At 38.8% G+C, this 26995-nt stretch overlaps 1 long non-coding RNA gene and 1 pseudogene across 4 annotated transcripts in view; one reads left to right on the top strand and one right to left on the bottom strand.

The window, feature by feature from the left end:
- LOC119718628 (uncharacterized) overlaps positions 1 to 2433 on the bottom strand; it is a 50695-nt gene extending 48262 nt beyond the window's left edge. For 3 of the 4 annotated variants that reach the window (XR_011810401.1, XR_011810400.1, XR_011810398.1), the window contains exon 1: positions 1916 to 2428. This is a non-coding gene — a long non-coding RNA (uncharacterized lncRNA). Of the gene's footprint in view, positions 1 to 1915 lie in introns of all 4 variants that reach the window. The other variant, XR_011810399.1, reaches the window with a different exon arrangement.
- A 462-nt stretch (positions 2434 to 2895) lies between these two features.
- LOC140002773 (serine/threonine-protein kinase RIO2-like) lies at positions 2896 to 16150 on the top strand (annotated as a pseudogene).
- The last annotated feature ends 10845 nt before the right edge of the window (positions 16151 to 26995 follow it).

The raw sequence follows: 26995 nt of genomic DNA, 5'->3' as shown, positions 1-26995 counted from the left end.
TTTATGTACCAGAGCTCTCTAAATGGCATCTGACAGACAAACTCCCTCTGCACCCATGTCTCTGGCTGGACAGCAATTCAAATTCAAATAATAATAATAATAATAATAATAATAATAATAATAATAATAATAATAAAAGCTCTCTGTCTTTCCTTCCTTTTTTGAAAACTAAGCAGTTATCACAATGACAAAGAAAAATGACTGCCCTCCTTAAGACATATGCAAACAACAGATGATTGATGATTATAGAATTTGGCTTACAGAACCTTAGTAACCAGTCAGAAGAACTGCCAATGGCATATACATGTATACAATTTTACCACATGGCATCAACTTGTACCCACCTCTGACTGCCACACACCTTAAGTTAGCACCACTCAGTCTGCAGGAAGGGGCTGTTACCTGCCTTTAATGTTAAATGTTTAATGTCTAAAAAACACACTACTGTGTATAGAACTTGTTGGAAGTCTCTCACCAAACATAAGAAACTTAACTAGCTTAGCAAACAAGCCAACCTTTCAGACTTTATGTTTATCCCTACTACTGAGAGCAGTACCACCACGATGAGGCAGAGCTGAGAAGCCTGCATGTGTGGAAAGAAACCTCACTAATGTACTGCACGAGCGCTAAGCTTTACATACTGCTCAACGTGAGCATTAAAATAATGGTGTGCTTTGCAAGCCCTATAGTTTTTAACAAATAAAAGAATCTGAAAAGCTGAATTAGTAAGTATTTTAGGAAAGACTTAAGTGTTAAATATTCTGTATCACTGAATTAAAGCTGAAAGGTTCCCATGTTATCCACTCTAAAAATATCCACTACCCTGCTTTACAGCCTTTTGGAGGCTGTTTTCAGCTACGATGGGGGAATAGACCCCAGCTAGACCTCACACGTATCGGACAAGCCTCAACTCCAATGCAAACGGAGCTGTCTGACCACCAACTAAGGCTCATGAAGTGACTAAACACTTCCTTGACAAGTGCCAAATGCTGATCTAAAATTCCAGATATAAACATGTAGGTAACATAGAGCCACCACTGTGGGCTCTTTATACATACAGCAATTACTTTTTTTTTTTTTTTTTTTTTTTTTTTTTTACTAATTCAGACACCTTAGCAATTACCTAAACTATAAACTTTAACGCTCCCACAATCTATTCCCTTTAGGTTTATTACTAATTTTCATTTGAAACGGAACACCTGAAGCAATAAAACTGCTAAGCATTCATATCTATCTTGAGAACAGTAGTTTCCTAAAACTACTATGACAGAGCCCACTATATGAACTGCACTGTTCAAACCTTACACTAACCTACAGCTTTTGGGGATTTATAAAACTCCTTGCAGAAGAGAATGTGCAGCATTTGTACACTTGGCATGGATTCTGCTATTCATTAGAAAAACTTTATAAACACTGAGTTTTTTCTGACACCACAATGATCATTCATGTACATACACATACACATGCATGCATATAAAATGGGTGAAACCTATAATGCTTAAAAATACAAAAAATTGAATGTACTTATGTGTATTCTTCATGATGTCAGCCAGGTCCTTAGAAGTATACTGACCAGTCAAAAATAACAGTATTTTTTACAGTGCTTATTAACAGTTACATCAGTACAGACTTCTAGAGAAGTTTCATGGTTAAACTTCTGACTTTAAGATCACATTTTGTTTTTTGCTTTTTTGTTTGTTTGTTTGAACTGTTCGTCTGTTCATGCTGAAATTTAAGATCTGATTTCACAAATTCAACTTTCCAGATGCCTTAAGAGCCAAGAATTAAATTCTGGATAGCCTTACTGTCCACTATATTATGCATATATTGAAACAGCCAGCCTCTTAATTAGCTGATTATACAGGGAGTTAACATCCCCTTTTTTTGCATGGAGTTACCTCATTTGGATACTCACGTTGCAGTCACATATTCCTCATGTTTCTAGCAGAAATACTTTATAGACTAGTCCATATAGGCAGCTTATAAGAAGGACTACACGAGGACCTACGTGAGAAACCAGAAAATAATTTCTCTGCCATGCCATCTTGCAGGACGGAGGGGGAAGGAACCACCACCAAAAAACACTTCAGTTTCATCTCCTGTTTTCTAAAACACTGCCGCCCCCCAGAGGCAGCGGTTCGCGAGCTGCAGCTCTGTCAGCTAAAATTTGCAAAATTCGAGCAAAATTTGAGCGCCTGAGAAACATTGCTGGGCGTTTTCGCGTTAACCGGTGCAGACAGAGGTAACCGTGATAACATATAATGGAAAACCAGCCTCCGTGAGCAACATCACACCGCAGGTTAGACATGATTTGTTCCCAGGTATTGCTACCTAACCACACACGGATGGGATGGCTGCAGCTGTATTTCTGCCTCTTTGGGCCCCGGTATTAGTTATGGCAATAACGGGGTGTCACGGCGAAGAAACGTGTCCGCACCGGGACTCGAACCCGCCACCCCCGGGTCTGGAACCGCCCCGCCCCGCCCCACTGCCCTCTGCGTGCGCACCGAGCGGGGCTGCCAGGCGCATGCGCACTGGGAGCCTCCACCCCCCCCCACACACACACACCCTCATGGCCGTGGGCGGTGGCCGCGCATGCGCAGTTGCAGCCGGGGGCAGCGCTCTGGGTGTCTGGTGCCGTGGGTGGTGTTCCCACTGGATCGGTCTGGGCAGATACACATGCAACCCCATTAACTCTTTTAGAGTAGAGCGAGGGGTTAAGCCATCACCTTAAGGCTTATTCTGTCTCGATTCGTAGAGGCTTGTTTTGTCTCTATTTTGAGTTGTAAGTGACTTTGCTACCGGCTCGGTATGCGAAGATACATCGGAGGACACGCGTCTCTATGTAGCTGCCAGGACCCAAAACAGGCTCCGCCGGTAGGGCGAGGTAGGGGAGAGGGGGGCGTGCGCATGCGCGGTGCGTCCGCGTGAGGCCGGCCAGCCCTGTGAGGGGGGTGCGGGCGCGGCCGCCATGGGGAAGCTGAACGTGGCCGTGCTGCGGTACCTCAGCGGGCAGCACTTCAGGGTGCTCACCGCGGTGAGACGGGACGGGACGGGGACAGGGGAAGGGAAAAGGGAAGGGAAAAGGGAAGGGAAGGCAAGGCAAGGCAAGGCAAGGCAAGGCGCAGCTCCCCCCCCTCCCTTCCCCTCCCGTCCCCTCCCCGCTGATGCCGCCGACCGTTCCCTCTCGCCCCCCGGCAGGTGGAGATGGGCACGAAGAACCACGAGATCGTGCCTGGCAGCCTGGTGGCGCCCATCGCCAGCCTGAAGCACGGCGGCTGCAACAAGGTGCTGCGGGAGCTGGCCAAGCACAAGCTCCTGGCCTACGAGCGGACCAAAAGTGAGTGTGGGGCCTGCGCTGGGAGCCTCCTCCCGGCCCTCCCGGTTCTTCAGCGCCGCAGAAGTGCGGTAGCTTGGTCATTCGGGTGTCCGGGGCGTTTGTGAGCCCCGTCTCGCCTTGGGGCTAGCTGGGGAATGTGAACTCCTTCAGCAACAAATGGTGTTGGTGATTTCTGAAATTCATGGATTCGTTCGTCCAAATTCGTGGATAAAATAAATAATTGTTAGCTAAGGTAGTATTTAAGTTCACATAGGGATCAGCCCAAATGTGTTACAGTCTTACAGCAGACAAACTGGAGCAGACTGCAAAAGCCTTATACCTTCAGCCAGTCGGGAACGGTCACTAAAGTAGTATTTATTCTGTCCCATTCTGTTAGTAGCGTTGGATTTCCTTTAGTCTTGCACTTGCATCTGGCTTTGCAAGCACAATGTGGGAGTCTTCATGAAATTCATCTCCTTTTTGTCTCCGTTTTTCAGACCATTAAGGTTTGGTTTAGGTCTTTGAAACAATCCTGAATCCTTGCCGTGTCTCCTAAGTAATCATCTTTCAAAGTAATCCTATGCAATTTGAACCATTGTCACTGCCTGTGTTACCAAGGGGCTAACAAAACGTCTACTTTTTATCCAGTTAGTTTTCAAAAGGCTTGCACGAATTTAAACTTACTGTCAAGTTGGGTTGATACTAGCCAACAGTGAAAATACTATTTGAGTGTTGTGTACCATAAGCAGGAAAAAAAAAAAAGAGAGACCAAAATGAAACTTCTTTTAAAAGAAACACATGCATAATATGGAATGAAATGTTGTGTAATTTATTTTTTCCTAGCTGTCCAGGGCTATCGGTTAACTAATGCAGGATATGATTACCTTGCCTTGAGAACTCTGTCTTCCCGGCAAGTCGTCAGTTCTGTTGGAAACCAGATGGGTGTTGGCAAAGAATCAGGTAATTTAAAAAAGTGTTTTCAGTATATAATTTTTTTTTTAGAAGAAATGGGTCTGTATTTTTGTTAATTTGTTGGAAACTTGGTGAATTTACCTTTGGATAGTCATATCAGTTAATCTGTCAAACACCAAAATTTATGGTCACTTCAAGTTCTGTGTGAGTCTTGACTACATCTGATTTTTTTCACAAGTGTTGTTCCACTTTGACCATTTTGTACAATTCTTGGATGGTTCCTTAAAAGGTATTTTGCAAACAGGTGACAGTTGTCTTGTGACTTGCAAAGAATTTTGAAGCCTTCTGTCAAAAAGATTAACATCAAATGTTTCATCCCACCTAAAAAAAAAAAAAAAAGTAATATACAGTCCAAACTATTGGAGTGCTATCTTGGTTTCTCATGCTCATATGTTGATTGTAATTTGGCACTGCATGTCTTTTGTCATTAAAAAATGACGAAAAAAAAAAAGAGGATTATTGGGGACAAATGGTAAAAATGAAACATAGCCAATTGCTAACACTGTTTTAAACTAAGAGGTACCTTGAGTTTTCTGTCCAGTCAAGAGAAGTCTTTTCTAGTGTGCCATTAAGTTACTTCTTATCCCCTAGTCTGAAATATGTTTCAGATCAGATGGATGGTTCAACCAGATGATCTTGGAGGTCTTTTCCAACCGTAATGATTCTATGATATTCTACTAGTGGAGCAGCATAATCTCTTCACCAATGACTTCTTCTTGTTCAGATTTGTAATACATAATATACAAATTTGGTTGTCTTTTCTGTTAAAAGAAGTGTAGTAGACTTTGCTATTCCAGAAATAGCAGTTACAAGAAGTCAAGCAACCGATTTCTCACTGCACTGTTGCATTATATACCTGTCAGATACCATTTATTTCTCAGATCTGTGCTGCTGTTTTTTCTCCTAGATATTTATATTGTTGCAAATGAAGACGAGCAGCAGTTTGCAATGAAATTGCACAGGCTTGGAAGAACTTCCTTTCGCAGCCTGAAAAATAAGCGTGACTACCATAAGCACAGGCACAAAATGTCATGGCTGTATTTATCGCGGCTAGCAGCAATGAAAGAGTTTGCCTACATGAAGGTAGGTGGTTGTTTGCACCATATTAACAACGATGTAATAGTCTGGAATGTACTTCTCAGATTATCTTCTCATCACTTCATATTTGCAGTATATGTTAGGATGTATGCTTTTTATTTGTTTTTTTTAGTGGACTTAAAGTATACATTTCAGAGAATGACAGTGCTGATGCATTTTGTATACTTTCAAGTGACAAAATCAAACTTTGCCATGGAAGTCGTATGGAACTGAAGCAATTTCCATAAAATTTCAGGTGAAGCTGTCCAGTCATCTGAGTCTTAATAAAGGCAGTGAATAAACTATCGCCATTTCACTTAACCTTGTCTTAGGAAAGACTATATGCTAGGGAAAATTTGTGAAGTATCTACTAGTATTTTAGTCTTGTCTATTTGGATCACTTCCACAAACATAATTACAGAGTATTTGTTAGGTCTGTAAGCGATGAGTTTCAAACTGGGAGGAGAGCACACTGAGAGCAGCCCTGCAGAGAAGGACTTGGATGTTCTGGTGGATGAAAAGCTTGACATAAGCCAGAAGTATTTGTTTGCATCCCTGAAGGCCAGCAGCCTCCTGAGCTGCATCAACAGAGGAGTGGCCAGCAGGTGGAGAGAGGTGATTGTCTCCCTCTGCTCTGCCCTTGTGAGGCCCCACTTGGAGTGCTGCATCCAGGTTTGGGGCCCCCAGCGCAAGAAGTATGTGGAGCTGTTAGAGTGGGCCCAGAGGAGGACCACAAAGGTGATCAGAGGGGTGAAGTACCTCTCCTGTGAAGAAAAGCTGAGAGTCAGGGTTATTTAGCTTGGAGAAGAGAAGGCTTAAGGGAATGCTAATAGCAGCCTGCAGTACTTAAGGGGGCCTACTGGTAAGCTGGGGAGGGACTCTTTCAGGGAGTGTTGTGATAGGACAAGGAGTAACAGTTTTAAATTAAAATAATGGTAGATTGAGATTAGATACTAGGAGGAAATCCTGTGCTCAAGATGGTGAGGCACTGGCATAGGCTGCCCAGAGAAGCTGTGGATGCCCCATCCCTGGAGGTGTTCAAGGCCAGGATGGATGGGGCTTTCAGCAGCCTGGTCTAGTGGAGGTGTCCCTGCCCATGGCAGAAGGGGTGGAACCAGGTGGTCTTTAAGGTTCCTTCCAACCTGAGCCATTCTGTGAATCAAGTGAATGATTTGGTAAATATGGTTAGAGCAAGCTAACAGAGCTACAAAATACTATGGCCTACCTTTAGTTAATCTTTAATGTAGTGTAATACTGGATATTAATATTTAAGAAGAAACTTTTGCCTTACTGAGACTGAGTGTGAATTACCTGACCAGGCCAAACTGTATTTACAAGAACTGTTGAACCTTTTTCTAACACCCTATTCCCAATTATCTGCTGGTGGTTTCTTAAGCTAACAGACCAGATACGATTCTGCTGTTTTTCTATCCCGTTGTGTTTTCCTGCCACCTGCAGGATAACTAAACTCTGGAAAATACAGAAGCATAGTTAGTAGTGAAAGTTCAGATTGCTCTTCCTCCTTAAGCACATGATTTGACTTTTACAGTTAGCAGTTGAATAATGTGTAGGATGCTGCTTCCGCAATGGTGCTTAACTGCTTATCTTATATTTGTAGTTTGTCATGTATGTAATGTTTTCTTAATGGTTATCTTTTATTTTTTCAATATGTTGTCTCTTTCCAGGCTTTGTATGACAGAGGATTTCCTCTTCCAAAACCTGTAGACTACAACAGGCATGCAGTTATTATGGAACTCCTTGATGGCTACCCTTAGTAAGTTTGGAAGCTTGAAGTCTGTTTTACAGAAGCCCTAACAACGATAGGTTCAGTAAGACAGCAGGGATGACGTTTTTCCTTATCGTGTGAGTCAGTTCTGATCATGCTGAATAAAGCATGAATAAAGTCAGGCCCAGAACGGCTAGGGTTCTGCTTCATTATATTTGGAGAAATTGGTGAGAGAAGGAAAACTAAAAAGATACTCTCTTTGTCCAAAAAGACTGGTGGAAATAGACTTTTTTTTTTTTTTAAGTACGGAATACATCAGAGGAGCAATGTGATACAGAGGTTAGTGCTACAACCATTTTCTACACAGAAATTTTATGTTCTATATGTTATCTATTCAATGATATTCAATATTGATATATTCAGTATATCAAATATTCAGTATTGAGTTGTGTATCCTCCACGTTCTGAGCTCCAGTTCATGATCCATGTTGTGGTAAAGATTCAGGTAGGATTACAACTTGTACAGTTGCCATTGTAGAACTTCTGTGTTGATTTTTTTGGGGGGTGTTTGTTTTTTGTTTGTTTTATTTTTTATTTTATGTGTTTGTGTGCATTGAACGCTGTTTTTTGCTCAAGGAAGATTACTTTTCTTCAGTTTTTCAACATCCAGAAACATGAAAAAATGTTGAATTTTGTATGTGAATGAATGGCTTGTTTTGTTTCCATAGCAGAATGCAAAATAGCTATTTGATACTCTATATAATGTACAGTAACAAAGGTTCAGTGTAATTAATCCCAAAGTATACAGTTGAAGAGTTACATTGAAGAAGTGCCTTTTAAGACTTTATTCTATCCCGTTTCCCCGCCTTTGTTAAATAGTTCCACATCTGTCCTGTAGACAGAAAGCTTTAAAGTTACATGTGGGCATTGCAGGTGAGGCTTACCATGCTATCCCAGTTCTGCAATTTTAACTAAGCATTTCCTGAAGGAGATGCTGTACTAGATGAGAAATTATTTCAGGTGATCAGCATCTCAGAAGATACCAGTTTAGATGACTTCCAAATTCAAAGAACAAATGATATGTTTTATGATACAGACCTCTGGCTATAAGAAATGTCACCAATTAATTTTGCTGTTAATATGAAAATATTCAACAGCAGCCTATTACAGAGCTGCTTGAATTCCATTGTGTTTTGTTTGTATGTGCAACTGATATGTTCTCATAACACTACAGTGTTGCATTCAGGGCAAAATATATCACAAATTAGCTGTAAATGACGGCTTCTTGACAGCTCCTGGTATAATAAGACAGCTGCCTATTTATTCTGCTTGTAAAAATAAGGTGATGTCTATTCTGCGCACTTTTGGGGCAAAACATATACTTTGCTTTTATTCTGGAGTTTATGCTGGAGTATATTCTGGAGTGCTTTAAGCTTTTTTTTTTGGTTTTTGTTTTGTGTTTTTTTTTTTGCTTTGCCTTATCCCCAGCTTAGTCTTGAAAACACTTTTTTGTGAGACATTTGAATGGCATTTGAATACAAGAAGACCTAAGTTACCTAAAACAATCCAGACATAAAAATTCGCTGATCCATTGTTTAAATTAGGCAGCATAACCATCGTGTTTGATAGGAGTACAAGAGACAAAGGGCTTTAGTTAAAATGACGGATTTAACCTGGAGATAGGAGAAGCTTTCTCCCCATGAGGGCAGTGTGGTGGAGATTGCACAGTATGTTTCCATCCCTGGAAACTTTCAAGCCCGCATTGGTAGAGCTCTGATTAGTCTCATCTAATCTCAGAATTGACATAGCTATGAGCAGAGTATTGGACTAGTAACCTCTGGAGATCCCTTATGACTCAAATTGTGACCCTGTCATTCTCTCAGATGTAACTCATATGCCTTGTCTATATTTTTAAATTAACTCCTTCAGGGTTCAGGATATTTTCTTTTTTATTTAACTTTCCAGATGCCAAGTACACCACATCGAAGACCCTGCTGCTGTCTACGGTGAATTAATGGATCTAATTGTAAAACTTGGCAATCATGGTTTGATTCATGGGGATTTCAATGAATTTAATCTCATACTGGATAATGATGATCATGTCACTATGATTGATTTCCCTCAGATGATATCAACATCACATCCAAATGCTGAATGGTACGTACAAATGATGTATGCAAAATAAACCAGTTAAGTGCTGATAAAAACAAATAGTCAACCATGATTTGTTTTCATAAGCCTGCTTCAAATTCTTTTTCTACTGTTTTCACCATACATTACAAATGCAATTTGTTTCATGAATGAGTAGAAATCTCCTTAGGATAAATGTGTAATTAATTGCTTCTCAGTTAATATTATTTCTTTCAATTAAGAAATGAATAGAAATAATCTGCATTTATGTATGTATACCTACACGTGTACTTTCTCACTTCGAGTCACTGATGGTTATTAATATTCAAATAAAAGGCAAGAAAGTAGAGTAAAAGTTTGTCATACCAGTAGACTTAATTTCCTTGATTATTGCATTTTTACAATTCTGTATTTTTTAAACAGGTATTTTGACAGGGATGTTAACTGCATTAAGGAGTTTTTTAAGAAATGCTTCAACTATGAGAGTGAGCTCTTCCCATCATTCCAAGATACCAGGTAAAAAATGCCAGCTGACTCGTAATTCCCCCATGTTATGGTAGTTACGTTGGTTTTCTGAGAAAAATGGATGCCTCTGAGAGATGATTTTAGAAGTGAACAGGGGGAAAAAGAGCCAATTTGAAATATTTTTGTCATTCTTACAGTAAAAAGGATCCATACTGTCTTCACTGGCAGTTACTAAAAGTGGTTTCCAAAAACTGAAGCACGTCTTAAAATCTGCTGTCTCCTTTGTCTTACCTCTTGCAGCTAGGGGAAAGAGATACATCCAAATGCCGTAAATGTTACGGTGACGCAGAATTAGTTTCTCTGACTCTTAAAACCATATTTAACAGTCCTGGGGGATCAAGTATTAACTTAGTTTTTAATTTTAAATTTAATTTTCAAAATGCTAGTACATGTGGTGACCGCCTCTTCAAATATTATCTTCAAAATTTTCCTACTGTAGTTTGTCCCTTTTGAAAAGCAAACAATTTTCTCACATATTTTAAGAGCAAAGCTGATTCAGTTAAAAGGGTTTTATATCACTCTGAGCCCTTTCTCAAAGGGGAATTGTCTGTGTGTGTGTCAACATGTCCTTCATCGTTCTGTTTGCACAAGCATAATTTAAGTATTATATTTGTTAAAATCAAATTGTTTGCTTTCAGTAAGTGCTGATTATGAAGATGGAATCATCTTGTATGAAAGTCTGGTTCTGTCAGGCTACATTCTGCTAACTACCCAAAGCCCTGCACTGTAATATGTTACCTATGTTCCAATGGAGTATACTCTTTTTGTTAATAGCATGGTAATTATAGTCTAACTTGATAGTATTTTTAATCCAAAATACAGCATAATGATTTGATATATTAAAAGAAAGCTCACTTCTATTTCTTTCAGGAGAGAGAGTTCTCTTGACATAGAGATTGCTGCCAGTGGTTATACAAAGGAAATGCAGGAAGATGATGAGCTGCTTTTCCCAGAGTGCTCTGATGAGGATGATCATACAACAGAGGAGAGGGAATTTGTAGAAGATGCTGAAAGTAACGCCAACTTCCTCAGCCAAGATAAAGAAAACAATGCAGACTTCATATATGAAGTGGTTTCTGAAAGCAGAACCTCTGAAGACTTGTTATCACAGTGAAGATGCTGAAGCCACAGAAAGTAGTGAAAATTCACAAGGACTGAGTATGTCAGAGTTGAGTTCAGCCTTAGAAAAGGTTGAAGGGCAGCCTGTGCTTTCGAAGTCCAGTGAAGATGCAGAGAGTTGTGCACTTGGTTTTTCTGAGCACAAAAGAATACCTGACAATGCTGCTGAAAATCAGACAGAGGGCAGCAGTGGTAAGGACAACGATGAATGCCCTGATCTGGTTGACTTGTCAACTTTAAATAAGGAATTGAGACCTTACAGGTAAATACTTACATTTACTGTCTAGTGGTGTGGTGAAATTTTCTTCTTTTTTCTTTATTTCTAGTAATAATGTGAGTAAAAGGTTTTTTTTATATTAAAACGCTGCTGCTGCTAAGTAGCTTTGACAAGTGAATTTATAATTAGAGTGCTCTTTCTCAGCCTCTGCCCCTCATTCGGCTGAAATTAGCAAGAACAAGCTCTTTGGAATATATTATTCAAATATATTTTACTGAACGTCATACCATGTGGCTTTTAATGCCTTTACTGACACACTTGGAAATTCCTTCTTACCTTTAAGCTAACCCCTTCTTATATAAAATTCAAACTATTAGTTTGCAAGCTCCCCAGGTACCTGAATGCATATATAAAGTTCATATACCCTGTTTTCTTTTTGAATTTTTCCTTTTTCATGAAATTCTACGCCTAGGCAATGTACAGAATCTGAATTAATCTTTTTAGTGTTCTGAAGCTTCTTTTTCTTACACTACTTTGTGTAGTATGTATGTGGCTATTGCACTATAATCCTTCCTGTCATAAAATATGTTTTTTGAACTAGTGTTAATATTTCAAATGTAAATGTTCTTTCTGTAGTACTCAAATGTTCTGCTAGCACTTTTGATTGTATATCAAAAAAATGACTGAAACATGATGCTCACTGAATGGAATAAAACATTAATTTACATATTTTAGAAATGAAGACAGTATGGTTCATATTGCGGAGCACAGAACAAGAACTAAAAGTACGTCAGCCAGCAGTGTTGGGAGCTGTTCAACCATTCCACCGGTAATTATTATTGCTACTGTCTAGTTTACTCTGATACCATCTTAGGACGTAGCTGTTGAAGATATTTTTACAAATACGTAGTTAGCAGTAACTGTCTTTAATTGATTACTACTATGTACATCTTTGGTTTGTAGTTCCATGTTCACAGAAAATAGGTCTGATGCTTTCTACATGTTTACAAGTGAATTATATCCAGTGCTGTACTTCATGTGTTGTTCTTTGCTCTTTCACAAAAGCTCTACTCCGGCATTAGCAACTTTAATTTCATTTCTGTTGCTAGAAATCAATTCTGTTGCCCATAATTAATGTTTTTGTATTTTAAATTTGCATGCGTGAGTAAAGATTTAACTTGGCCTTTTTTCATCTGTCTTTTTAACACATCTCTTACCACATTTCTGAAACATAGATATGAATTCATTGTGGTCATGGTGTCTTTGGCAATATGAATTTGACTTTCAGCATTACATAAATCAATACTTTGTGGCAGAATTTTACATCTTTCTTCATCCCTACTCAGTATACTATCCAGTATGGCTACCTCTATCACATTTTAAAGAGTGTGTCTAAATTTTAAATGGAAGAAAGGCCAGTTTTATGCATAAATAAATGTGCTAGGGAACAGCATGTTTGCAAGTTGTGTAAGACTTTTACAGGACTTCGTGTGAAGGAAAGAGAGACTTTTGTTAGTCATCCCTGTTCTTACTGTAGGACATGGCCTTGTGCCTTATTAAGGAGAAAAAGAATTAGCCTTGAATTATGAAATGAAGTAAAGAAGAGCTAGGATAAATGCTAGGAATCGCCTGGCTTCTGATCCATGCGATACATATTTTTTCCCTTTCAGTTTGCTAACCTAAATGTGTCGGATTTCTTTTGGAATCGCCTATAGATCCCTATTTGAAATTATATTTCTGTACACCAGTAGGTGGTAGCAGTGGTCACTCGCTGTAGAAACCTTCCTGATTGTTTAGCGAACACATGTTTTTTCTGTAGGCAGACACATCAAACTTGTTAAAATATTCAAATGGCATTTAAGTACCTAATATTCTGTTCTAAAAGAAAGATAAAAGCAGAAGCAGCTTTCAAGAGATTCAGCCACATAAACATCCTGTGTCAATTTACTTTGTGTAATCTTTCCATTTATATGCTCTTACGCTAAGTAAAATGTTTCTGCCCATTGTTAAATCTTATTTGAAATTGTGAATACTAGAACTAAAGAAAGGATATGCATGATGAGCTATTTGTAACATCAGAACGTGATTGCAAAACGAAAAACACAAAAGGCACTGCAGTAAGACCCACTGAGCTGCTTAGAGCCAATGCCTGTTACTGCTTCTAGCACTTCTCTGTTGTTTATATAGCTTTCTCAATGAAGAAACACATTAAAACATAAGCAGGTTTCCAGATTAAACACACAGAAGGAATTCGTATGGGCATGTATAAACAATAGCAGTAATAGCAGTAGGTGCAGTCATAGCTGGGTGACTGTGCCAAAAAGAAAGCCTTATGAGTTACAGACAATAAGCTATTCCAGACAAAATAAAATGTCTTGTTGTGCTTGTACAAATCTTTGTAGGGACTGCTGCAATTTAATTGTAGGAAATAATGCAAACTATGCAAAAATTTAAATAATAAATGATAGATTTGTTTATTCATTTTGCTTACAGTCAGGCTTAGGATGATGGAGAGACTAGTGAGACTTGCATGCTGTGATTGAGCAGTAGTATTTTGTGAATTTACATTTTTGCATAGTGAAAATATCTGGTATTTGTATTGCAAAGTTTCTTCTAGCGAGCCTTGTATGAACTGTGAAGGAAGTCATCTGTCCACTGAAGTGGGAGAAGTAGAGAAGCCTTCTTTCAGAGCTCTGCCTATAAAAAGCAGAGGATGACAATTGTCTTACTGACAGAAGAAAAACATCAGTGGCCCAGTTTAAACTAGTTCTTACCAGCTTTCCTCAGGAATTTCTTCTGGAATATTTTTAAAGAGCATTCACAGATTTAATTTCCAAAATGCTCTTGTTTAAATACTGAGTTCTGCTAAGCTTCCGAGGAAAGAAAGACAGATCTTATACTACTCTTTTTATTCACATTTTTGATAGTCAACCTGCACGTGGTAAAGCTTAGGAAACTACTATTCAGGTGAATACTATGTAATTACTACAGCATTCTTACTGAAATCAGGATTGGGTACCTGGATTTATTGACTACCTTGTATTTGCATAATTTAGTTGTATTAGTCACAGCAGTTTTTAAACAGTGCCAAAAGAATTCTTTCTGGTTCCTGACTTAACTACCAACTTACTACTTAATGTGCTGACAGTATCATAAACAAAAAACAAGGCAAGAGAAATTGGGGTAAATGCAAAAGAAATGTTACTAGATTGTGGGGTAATTTTGCACCAGCAGGTACCTCGGCTCCTCCATGCTTCTCTTAGCCCTGTCCTCAGGTGGAAAAAGGGGGAGAAAACATGATGACGTAAAAAATATTCATGGGTTGTGATAAGGACAAGGAGATCTCTCCTTGTGCTGGAGCAAACTCTCTTGGTCCTTTTTCTACTTACAAGATGTTTGTCAAATCTGCAAGCACAGGACATTATCATTTTTGCTGAAGGCATATGTTTTGCACTGAAAAGTACTGGTTCATTATGATTCCTGAATGAAAGGCACCTAAACTCTGCAAGATATCACCTAAGATGCTTTTTATTAGAGCTAATGCTAAAAGAAAAAAAAAATAGCACAGGTGATCGTACACCCCTTCAAATGCTAGAGCCCTGACCCTGACTCCAAACCACATAGCTATACTGTAGACCTTGTCTTTGATTTTCTTACAAAGAAACAACTTTCAAAGAAACAACTTTACAAAGAAACAACTAAGAAAAGTTGTTTCTTACAAAGAAACAACTCTGCTTGCTCAATTTCTGCTGTTGAGAAGAGGTGAAGTTCTTATTATAACTTCTTTCTGCTCTGTTACGCTCTCCTTTGTATCAGAAACACTGTGACCAGCAGGGCTAGGGAGGTGATCGTCCCCCTGTACTCGGCTCTGGTGAGGCCGCACCTCGAGTACTGTGTTCAGTTCTGGGCCCCTCGCTACAAGAAGGACATCGAGGTGCTTGAGCGGGTCCAGAGAAGGGCGACGAAGCTGGTGAGGGGCCTGGAGAGCAAGTCCTATGAGGAGCGGCTGAAGGAGCTGGGCTTGTTCAGCCTAGAGAAAAGGAGGCTCAGGGGTGACCTTATCACTCTGTATAAGTATATTAAAGGAGGCTCTAGCGAGATGGGGGTTGGCCTGTTCTCCCATGTGCCTGGTGACAGGACGAGGGGGAATGGGCTAAAGTTGCGCCAGGGGAGTTTTAGGTTAGATGTTAGGAAGAATTTCTTTACTGAAAGGGTTGTTAGACATTGGAACAGGCTGCCCAGGGAGGTGGTTGAGTCACCATCCCTGGAAGTCTTCAAAAGACGTTTAGATGTAGAACTTAGGGATATGGTTTAGTGGGGACTGTTAGTGTTAGGTCAAGAGGTTGGACTCGATGATCTTGAGGTCTCTTCCAACCTAGAGATTCTGTGATTCTGTTAGATAAAGGCAAGACCACAGAGCAGTGGTAATCACTGGAACCAGGCGGAAGCTGCCTGCAGGCTCCTCTGTCCCAAGAAGCTGGCTGAGTTTGCCCCAGGCCAAGGGATCTGTGCAGCCCCACAGGGGGTTCTGGGGCCACACAGTATGGGCAGCACAGCACAGGGCAGGCCTGGGCAAACTCGAGTTAACCCTGGTGTGGATCACCAGCTGCTCAGCGCATGGTGGTCTTCTCGACAGGTTCACTACCACATGTTCATGTTAGTACTGAGAATACAGTGTCATTATGGTAATGTTAGTACTAAATGATGTTCAAAAACTTCTGATACTGAATTGTTTATTTATTTGTAGGAACTGGTGAAAAGGAAGATAAAACGTCAGCTGACAAAACAGCAGAAGTCTGCTCTGAGGCGACGACTACAGAAAGGAGAGGCAAACGTTTATACCAAACAACGTCGAGAAAATATGCACAACATTAAGTCAAGCTTGGATGCAGCTAGTTTCTGGGGATAATTTATCATAGCTGCCACCGAACGTGAGAAAACTCACAGTACATACAGCTAAAACAGTTACCTAATAACCAAGCATCCTTTTATACAGTGGAGGAAAAAGTTCTTAACAATACCGTGTATTTTTGGAAACTAATAAACATCACGCTGGTTCCTCTGGTTTTGTTTGCATGATTTTATTTTGTGTTCCTAGTTAAAAATATCGACTGTGATTTAAAATAAATTAGTAGTACTAGGTACGATCATTTAAGTACAGTATTTCCAACAGTATCTTGTTTTAGGTCAATTTTACTGGTTTTGTATAGATTAAGAATCTTCTGATGTGCAGAGGATTCCTCTTTAAAAATTTTCCTTTGTTCCTACAACGTAAAATTTAAATGTGAAATTCTGCCCTCAGGTTACAAACAGGTATTTGTTTGATTTAATTAAAAATCAAAAGGAAATAAAAACTGATAGCTTTTAACACTCTAAAATTTCTTTTGAACCTGTACAAGGATCATCAAACAACATGATAATGTACATTCTTTGAACCAAGCAATTCTTGCTTGTTTTTCCTTTCACTCCAGGATCTTGTATAGATCTTGAAAAGATCTATAGATAAGAGAAAAGGAATAAATCAGTGCTGTAGAGATCTGGCAGTCACTCAGGTTTTGAATTTGGCTGTGCAGTTACCAATAAATCTAATTCATTTAACAATTTACATAAAGTGGTGAGCATTCTGAACTTCTCTTTTTAAAAAATATTACCATGTTTTTTTTTATGTTATTTTGGGTCTCTGAAGACCTAGAAAAACAAGTATCTTGATGTATCTGTGATTTAGGTGAAGAGCCTTCCTAGAGACGTATGACATGGTAAAGTTTGTCATCAACCCATAGTTTGCAACGTTTTAAATCTTTTACTTGGCTGGGGAAATGAGGAAGTTTGGATTTGAGGTTGATTTTTTACTCACACCTGATACTATCTATATTCTACTTTACCCTAACTGAAAATCAGCTTTTAGTCTATTGAGAATTACAGCCTCTGTCCTGTCATGCTCTGCTTTGAAAGTTTTCAACTTCTGTCTTTTTGCTTTTACAATAAAAAACCTAGTCTTAGCTAGCAGCGGTATACATTCTTAAAAGCATGGCAGGCCGGAGCAGAGATGTAATAGATAAGTGTTTCTTTTAGCATCAAAGCTGCAGGAAGGTCTGGTGACAGAAGTAAGGAAGTCCAATTAAATCTTAAATGTGATTGTTATCAAGGTATGTAGGGCTGTTTCCTGATGCAAATAGCTCTTTTTAGCACGGGCAGAAAAGCAGCGTAATTGAATTTAATTTTATTTCCATTTTAAATGTAAAGGGAAAAAACATATTTTTATGTTTCTACACTCTTATCTGTTAAGGGGTTGTTTCAGTGACTGCTTAATAAGATTTCAGTTGAAGCTCTTTGCATAAGATGTGCACACACTTTTTGGCTTCTAATTTAGAGCTTTTCACAGTGGGTGAGTTCTTTCTGGTGCATGACCTTAAGTCTGTCTTGGTAATGGGTTCCAAAAATATACAAAGCCTGTCCCGTTTGATTGTGCTCCATGAGAATAGAAAGGATGGAATGATGGAAATCCATGCTGTTTATTTTCAAAATGTTCCTTTAAAGCATCCATTAACTCTTTTAAAGGTACTCTAATGGATGGCTGTAAGTTATCATTTTCATTTACTCTGCCAGACGAGACTTTTCAGAGAGTAGAGTAAGTGAGGGAGTTACAGCTTAATATATCTTTATTAAGCCTTTTTTTTTTTTTTTTTTTTTTCAAAGCAGCAGAATTCCTGAAATATCTGAAGTCATCAAAGGTCGCCACAAAGTTTACACATGGGATGAAGTTTAGAGTTCTCTTAGAGTGAACTTGGGAAAATGCAGAGGTTAAGACAATAGCATTATTGATTATCTTAGCGAATTCACCTAGCAAGGAATGTGCGGGTAATAACAAAATGGGTTTTAAATGTTTTAGTAAACAAACACAATGTTAGTTCATTAATTTGTAAACAAAACATGAAGATAAAGAGTAGATACACCTTGTGCAATGCACACTCTATAAATGAAACAGTATGTACTGAAACTTGCAAGTGATGGAGATAAAAGGTTGCCCAGCAGTTTTCCACTGCTGCATCTTTAAAAAGAAAAAAAGAAAAAAATAATCTTTCTTTGGGAAAGACTGTACAGTAATTAAAGAACACACATCCTTACTTTGGGATTTTTTCCAAATCAAAAAGAAGACTTTACTGGAATTGAAATAAAAGTAAGCTGAGCAAAGCAACTATTTTGTACAGTTTATGACTCTTACACAAATGTGTGTGACAGCAATGTATTTACATTCGTGCTTCAAGCTTTTGCCACTGCATCTGTGTTTGCCTTGATTGGAGTGCCTCTTCAGACCTCTGCATATCCCACAGGTCCTTTTAGATGTAAACAGTTTAATTCACTGGTATTTTAATACATTTATTGGATAGGGAGTAAGGAAACCGCTTGTCAGGAAACCAGATTCAAATTGGGTTAACCTAATATATCACAAGTTTAATTTTGCTAATCGGATTAATTTTCTATTTGCCATTAATATCCTTCTTCTCCAGTTACATAGTTACAGGAAGAAAAAAAAAAAAACACCATACTTTTTATCGAATTTGTTGTTTTTAAACAAGAGCCTGCATGCTGCTTTCAGGCTATCACGTTTAGTATAGCTTTACATAAGTATTTCCTTATATTTGCAATCTTTTCCATAATTTGAGGGTTTGGGTGAGCAAGAGAGTCTCTTTATTCATTTGGTATGAACCAGAGAGGTCTTTGCCTCAGCACATCGCCAATAAACCGATGAAACAAACTTCTTTCTGGTGATTAGCTTCTCTCCCCGGCCTGTAGGTGGGTGTGTTTAACAGAAGGAAGGAGTAGGAATGCGCCTGTCAGCCTGCCTTTGCAGCTAATTAGCTCAGCATACAGCAAAGATAAGCAGTCCGGGGAGGTGGACCCTGCGGAGGGTCGTGGGGTTTGAGGCAATGCCTGATTGGGAGACGTGGGGAGATTCCTCAGGAATCCAGCGCATCAATGAGCTGCGGAAAGTTGGTACAGGACTTGCCTGACTCAGGCATGAGGGCAGCTTGTGGCTGCTTTCTGGAAAAGCAGAGCAGAGATGGACAGAACCTTGGAGTCTCTGCAACTTGTAATTGCCCAAGTTCTGCCTCATCGAGACCCTGCCCTGGTTTTTAAAGACTGTAAGTACCAAAGATAATGATTTTATTTCCCTGATAGTGAGTGTATTTAATTCAAATGTCTGTTGTACCCAACAAATTAAGAGAGAGAAGTAATTAACATGCTTGTACATGTATTCGTGTGCATACCACAAACTATCATTATTTTATCTTGCCTATTTGAAGGCAGTGTTGCTGCTTATTTTTTAAGTTTGCATTTCAGAAAACTGATTCACAACTTTTACCTAGGATATTTAATTACATTCTAATAACATGGTAAAAACTTTACTGCTTGACAATTTTGGAAAACTTTATGCCAACTCTCTTTCTGTGGTTAGTTTGTCCTATAAATTACCTTTCTTGACTGTAGTACTGCAAAATATCAAATATTGCAATCTTAAAACATAAGACGTTTTCCTGCAAGTATATGGAATGTGATTTCCCTCCCCCCCCCCCATATCAGACTTGACTATGGATGCACTTTTTAAACCTGGCCAAAACACTTATTTATTCTCTCTTTCTCTCTCATTTTACAAACTATCCCTTGTGAAATGTTCTGAAGTACCTTTCAGTAGATGGCACATAATAAACTGGCCTGATGCATCCCTTGAAACAGAGTTCAATGCAACTCACATCACGGAAATAAGAGTATTTAAATTTGAATTTATGATTTGAGTGGGGCTATGCATGGAACAAAGTGCTATTTAATTAGTAATTTCTTAGAAAATACATCCACAGATTTCATACAATGGAAAAAACCCTCTTCAACAGATCAAATGAAACAATAGTTAAATTCCATTGTTCTCAGTTTTCTTCACAGGTGAATGAGATCTCTTGATGTCATGCCCCCAAATCCGGTCCTACATAAACAATTTGATTGTAAAATTAGTATTTTGCTGGGTGTCATTTCAGTCTGAATCACCTAGTCAATCATTTAACATGCAAACAATGCTGGAACAATGTTAGATTTTTAGAAGGGAGTTTTATTTATTTATTTATTTAACATTCACTTCTAATCGTAATCTCCCGTGTGACCTGAGGCACACTGCAGAGACATTTATTTAATCTCCACTTCATTCTTTTGTCAACAGCTCTGTTAGAGTTAATAAAATCAGTCTCATACAGTCAACTGTTGCCTTCTAAACTTGCTGTAAAAGGAATAAAGACTTAAAGACATGGCTAGTGATGGACCTAGGGGAAAAACCCATGTACATCTGCATTAAACAACTCCACTTGCCAGATTCTTATGCTCATAGCCACACTGAAAAGTCAGAGGCTGACCCAGTAGTTCCCTGGGACTAAGTTGGATTTACTCTTGTAGAAGGATGCTACTCTTGTGTGAATGTAGCATAAGGATCTGTCCCAGAGCTTAGGAGTCTGACATCTGTTTCTCAGGCCACCCTGCAGGAGGTTTGTATGCTGCTGGGTAGGTTTGTATTACTGTTGCAGTCTTGGGACCTCGTGGAGCAGTCTGTGAATGTACACACATCACAGGAACAAAGAATTTGATCGGGGTGCAGTGTGGGGGGTGGGCTCGAGGAGAGGGGCATTCCCTTTCATAAGTTTCCACTGGTAACCAGTTCCTGCAGGTCTACTGACAAGGCTTTTATTGAAAGTGTATGTACAAGCTGCTTGGACAATGCATTTGTGACCACCCACAGATCTAAGGGAGGGAGAGATGATTAAATAGAAACAAAAGTGCGAGTGGATTCGAGTAGTTTTGTTTTTTTTTTTTCTACTTTAGATTTTCTGAGGTATGAAAAGAATTTTGAAGGCATTCTAATATAAATTTAACCTATACAGGCTTGAAGTTGCTGTGAGTGTGTGCCACTAATTCTGACTGGTGACAGACATTCATAGTGCTTTGTCTGTAAGTCAGATGAGAATTTACATGCATTCTTTTTATCTTCAGCAAAAAGTCATCTTTAGATCTAGGTGGTGTCCATCTCTGACTTGTAATCAGATTTAAATACAGCAAGCAAGTATTAGACTAGAAAGAACATAGTGTCTCATGTTTCCCCATGGGACCACGTCCACATCTCTTACAAACGCATTACTTTCAGACCTTATTGGAAAGAACAAAGTAAGAATGAAGTCCATTCAGGATCTACTTTGTTGCAGCAGCATCTACCCTTTTCACAATGTGGTGTGACTCAGTATGTCAACAGGACTGAGTTTTGCTAGGGCAAGATGTCAGAGCAAGTCTGCTCATCACTGCTCAGCACCACATACACTTTTTGTTCCCATTCCAACCTAGAGGTCTTGGCTTGCACTGTCCCAACACTTTGTTCTGTTGGGAATGTCTCACAGAGGGCTTTCTTCAACAGCAGCAGGGAGAGACAAGAAGTTCAAAAGTCCCTGCCCTCCTGGGTGCAGCTTGCAGGAGCAAATACAGTGAGTGGTGCTGTGCCTGCTGCAGCAGTGCTCCTTCTGGGCTAGCCTTTTCCCCGGCAGAGGCAGAGATGATGGGATTTGGGAAAGATGCAAGATCATGGCTGGGTGCCCTGGCAACAAGACAGCAGGGATAATTTGTTTCTCACAAGTTCCTCCCTGCCATGAGAATGCTTTATCCTTATAGTGGTAGACAATCTTTGGCAGAGAGCAGGGGTCTGAGCAAGGCCCCGTGGTGCAGGCCTGTCACCAGCCCACCGATGGGGGACGGGGAACAGTGGGCTGCAGAGGGGCTGGCAGCTCCAGCAAGAATGGGACAGGCAAAGACATGGAGGAGGAAGGCAAGAAGAAGGAGCCCAGTGCTCAACTCATGCTACTGCAAGAGTTGTGTTTGCTTTTTGGTGTGTGTGTTTCCCTGAACTGTGCGCTGTATGTAGCTTCCATCCCAGATAACATGATAAAAAGATAATGCTTTCTACCATGCAGACCTAATTAACCCCAGCACTGGTCTAATCCATATGCTGACCTTATTACGACTCCGTTTTCATATCAAAAAATATTATGGTATCAGGTAGGAGTTACGATAAAGCTTGGAAAAAAGCTAAGTACTTCCAGAAAGTCTTTTTAAGCCCTGACTTGAATTCATGGTTCCTAGCTGGATTGCTGCTTGGTTGGTTTGTGAACATTTAGCAAAGTGATTTTACATCAGCTGAACAGCACTGTGTCTCCATTTCTTTTTACTGGTAGCAACAAATCGCACATTTTCCTTTGCACGTTTTGCCAGCAAAGATTTCAGGTCAGCAATAGATGGACAGGTTAGACTGTAGAGTTTTTAATAAGAAAGTATGTTAACTTATGGGGATCTGCCCATAATTTTTGGTAGAATCAGCCCAGCTCACTTTTCTTCATTTAACATTGAAATAGATTTGTCAGTGGGTACCATACTAGCTCTCTGATACAAGCTTTTAAATTGAAGTGCACTATAGCCAGAGTAAGTCAGTTGCCTTGGAGAAATATTACAAGATTAAAAGTTTTATCAAACAAACAGTCTTTTCCTTTCTAGATTAATGTTATTATTACTGTACTATTCCTGTGCGAATCAGTTATACTTCTGATTATCACAGGAGATTGACCAATTTATAATTCTTTATTGCTATATTCAGATGCTGAAATTATACCAAAGTTCTTATCATTTTCCCATGTAATGCTACATAAGAATGTAGACCAAGCCAAGCTGTTCGGCAATGACTAACAGTTGTCTTCAGACTATCAGCTTAAAAACACCTGACTTTAGTATGTCTACTCATTCTGTTCCAAGTGATAACCTGCTTACTCAATTCATAACGCTGCAGGGATTGACTTTTTGCCTCAGTCCAACGGTGGTGTCAGTGAAACCCTCCCAGTCTCTGTCCTTCCTTTCCCTAGCTGCATCTAAATCTGCTGTGACTACAAACATACCAATGGTTCACAAAGCCTACACCATTCTCTGAGCTGCTTGCCTCCAACATCTTCTTCTTTCTTCCTTTACTTGGTAACATGTTCAGAATGGCTCTTGAGGAGGCCATCCAGTTCGTTTATTTAATTTTATTTTGTTCTTTTTCCAAATCCTTGAAGCCTAGGAACTGTCAGTCAGTGCTGGATTTAAGGTAGTCATTGCCAATTAAAGATGTTGCTTCTCACAAGTGGAATCTCACCCCACAATCAGATCTTCTTTTCCTGAAACAACATCTTGCTACTTTTTGTGCTTTTTAAGGGTTTTAGACAGAATCACCTAGTAGTCCACTGCTAGATCAGCTCACTCATATAGCATCCAAATCCATCATGGAGAAGGAAAAATGCCCCTGAAGTCCTCTCAGCATATTGTTGGTGTCCCAGTACATGATACTTGGTAATGTTTTTATATATATTTAACAATATACCTAATTTCATTAGGTTTAGTAAGGATATGGGGCTTTTTATTTTTGTACGTATACATGGAGAACAGAATAGTATAGCATATGGACCAGAATATCCTAACAAAATCACTGCTAACATGCTAATACATAACATAATATATATGATAAATGCATAGTAAGATCATGGGAAAATTAATTGATATTGCCTACTCACATTTGTACCTTTTTTTTCCTACAGCTATTATTTATATGTTTAAAAATATGCAAAATAAATCAAAAGAGAAGCAATAAAACCTTCCCTCAAAACAGCTGGATCCCACTCCAGTTGCTGCCTTTTTTTTTTTTTTTCTAGAGATTTAAACAGTATCTCTTTGCTAGCCTGAGCCCAATTTAACAGCTTCCCTAAGATGTATGCATTGTTACAAGCCTTAATAGGCTGCAGCTGGGGAAGGGTGCACTTGTAACTTATGAACTTTGTTTAAACGATATAGTTTTACTGATTATGTGCCATGGCTTGATTTAAGACATGTAAGGGAACTTTACTAGCCTCTCACTGAAGAATCTTCTTTAATAGATTTCATATTACATATTTCTTTCATTCAAAAAGCTTGTATTTTTCTTCTGCATTCACGTATTAAATTAAATCCACGAAGGCAGTTAAAAGGACTTTTAGAAACAGCTGTTTTAAGTTTTAAAATGACAAAGTAGGTGGTTGGTTATCTTGTGTGTGTGTTCTTCATACTCCACTCTCTCGGCAGTGAGACGTTGTCAAGTATATGACTCCATTCCACTTCAGTGGCAGAGTCACTTGGCTCCCACTCCGATTTGCCCTTCCAGTCTTGGCCAAAACACCCCCCTCCCAGTTGGCCAGCCTCCTGTTTATGGCATTGTTTGTTTGCCTTGGTTGAGGTGAATGCCTAGCCAGTATTTTTAGCAGTAATTCACAGAAACCTGGAGCTATTTTTTTTCTGGCATCAATGCAGTGCAAACTTACTGACATAATCCAAGTTGGAGAGTTCTGTTTCCCACTTAGAATGATATTTAATTTGACTCACAGACTTCCTTGAGCAGAGGCAAGACAGTTGCTACTGAAAGGTGAGAAATTGTCTGGAAAACAATGTTGTGTTATAATAAATGTGTTATCATTTAATCCTCTTTCAAACACAGTTCACATCAAACTGTATTTCTGAACTCTCAAAAGAGCTCAGGGTTCATTTAGGGTAAATGCAGCTGTATAACCCACATATTTGTTGTTCCACAGAACTCGCAGCCTGTCCTAAATTCAAATATATATATATATAAATAAATAAATAATAAAAAGTCCTTAGAGTCTAGGAAAACTTCAAGAACTCTACCAGGATTTGCACTTGGGGACAGCTTCATTTGGTACAATGCCTCTTGCCCTGGGCAAGAGGCTTTTCCAGCTGAGTAAAAAGCAAAGTAGAGAAGAAAAATCATCTTCTCACCTCGTAACTAGGCATTACAGCCAGCTTCAAATAGACTGTTGTGGAACCATTAATATTCACAGATGGGAGAGTACTAAAGGAGGGTATATGGAATTCTTGCTCTTGAACTTGGTGATGCACGTACTACTATGAAACTCTAACCGAGAAAGATCTGAGGTATAAAGTGGATAAAATATTGTCTGAATGGGGTCTTGGCATTGCCTACAACAAAATCAATACTGTTAACTAATTCAGCAACTGACAGTGTACAAAATAAATTGTTTTAAAGCACGGATGATTTAATCCTGAAGAAAATTGTTTGTCATTGCATACAAATACTATAAGCATTATCTTAAAAACTCAACCACATCATAGGCATCTTTCAAAATACGAAAGTCAATTATAATGAGAATGTCCTTTCAAAATGAGACGTAAATTACAGTATTTTGCTGCATTAAACCATGAATCTTGTTGTTTCATTTATGTACTTCTGAAAATTCTCATTGTTTTCCATACTGCATTTTTAGACTTAAGCCAGTTGGATGCCAAATACTGATATACAGCATAGAGACTGAACAACATTCTGCCTGGAATGTTTAGAAATGAAGGCAAACAATGCATGTGATTGCAGGAAAAATGAATATTGAGAGATCTTAATACAACATTAGTAATCATCATATTAGTAATCATTAGTTACTATCTTAGAATAGTCACTTAGTATATTTGATTGTGCATCTGATCATATGTATACATTTTTCACATCTTCCTAAACTACTACAAATCCATGTGATACATAATGAAGGAAAAAAAAAATAATAGTGGCTGTAGTGGCTGTTAGGCATAAATAAAATCTTTTTTTTTTTTTTTTTTAGTAGAGAACTGTTTTCACACACCGAATTTTTACAAGTTTAGCTGAAATTGTTTTAATTATATATTTGAAATTGATATGCTGTTTTAATTTAATGATGATAAACATACTGATTCAAGCTAAACAGTTGAGTAAAATAAAATTAATTAAATCAAAACATAAAGAATTCTTGGGGAAAAAAAAAGTTTGAGGCTTTGATATCATGGCTGCATTCTGTAGTTTAACCTGATGCATCTTCATGTTCATCACTGTTTTGAGGTGCTAGTTTTGGCTAGGATTGAAAAAATCACAGCAAAAACTGCAGTGATAATTTGATGCTGCCACTACATATATACCACCAAGTATTTCCTGCTACCATCCTCACAGCTAAGCCAGGTTTTATGTTTATCCAATTCAGTACAAACCCAGGCACTTTTAATTACTTAATTACGGAGATATCCAGCTGCACTGTGGGATAGGCACATAGCTTTCATTTGACAGAAATTCTAAACAGAATAAAAACGATGCTGCTCAGCTACTGTTTCTGTGTTAGTCATACACGTATTAGTTTAATCTGTAGCAGCTACTCACTGCTTACTAGTCCTCTGGTAAAATATTGCTTTATCTGTAAAATTTGAGACAGCTTAAAGCATGTTTCAGGATTTCAGGAAAAGAAGGGAAATATATTTCTGTTGGTGTATTGCAGTGAAAGTAGATATCTCTCTATAGCTCTAAAAAGTCTTTTGAATATTAGTTTTCAGAGTGGAAACTTTCAGCCAAGTGAGAGATGCAGGCTGTCTAAATGCTGAATTACCATCGAAAGGACTCATGAACAAGAATGGAAATTAAAACAGAAATTTTACACTCTGAACTCTTAATTTCTGTAAAACTAACAACAGAAGAGAAGCAAGGATCAGACACACAGCAATTTAGGTCACTTATTGCTACCATTGGTACTAAACAGTTTAAATACCTGTTTCTTTTATAGACCACTATACCAGTATAATTTCCTCTTGGTAAGCAAAAGCACGCATGATATTTATGGGTAGTTTCCCCTCCATCAATGAGGGGCATAGGATACTAAAATCTAGGGACTTGGACTGGACAAAAAATGATCATGCTTGGGATTTCCCTGTGCAGCTTTGCCAATTGCATTGTACATCTTAGAAGACTCAGCAGTTTATTACCTACAGAATAATCGATCTCATCATG

The sequence above is a fragment of the Anas platyrhynchos genome, chromosome 6 (genome assembly GCF_047663525.1).
Source record: "Anas platyrhynchos isolate ZD024472 breed Pekin duck chromosome 6, IASCAAS_PekinDuck_T2T, whole genome shotgun sequence".
NCBI classification, from domain to species: Eukaryota; Metazoa; Chordata; class Aves; order Anseriformes; family Anatidae; genus Anas; species Anas platyrhynchos.
This window is presented reverse-complemented; position numbering and strand designations above follow the sequence as displayed.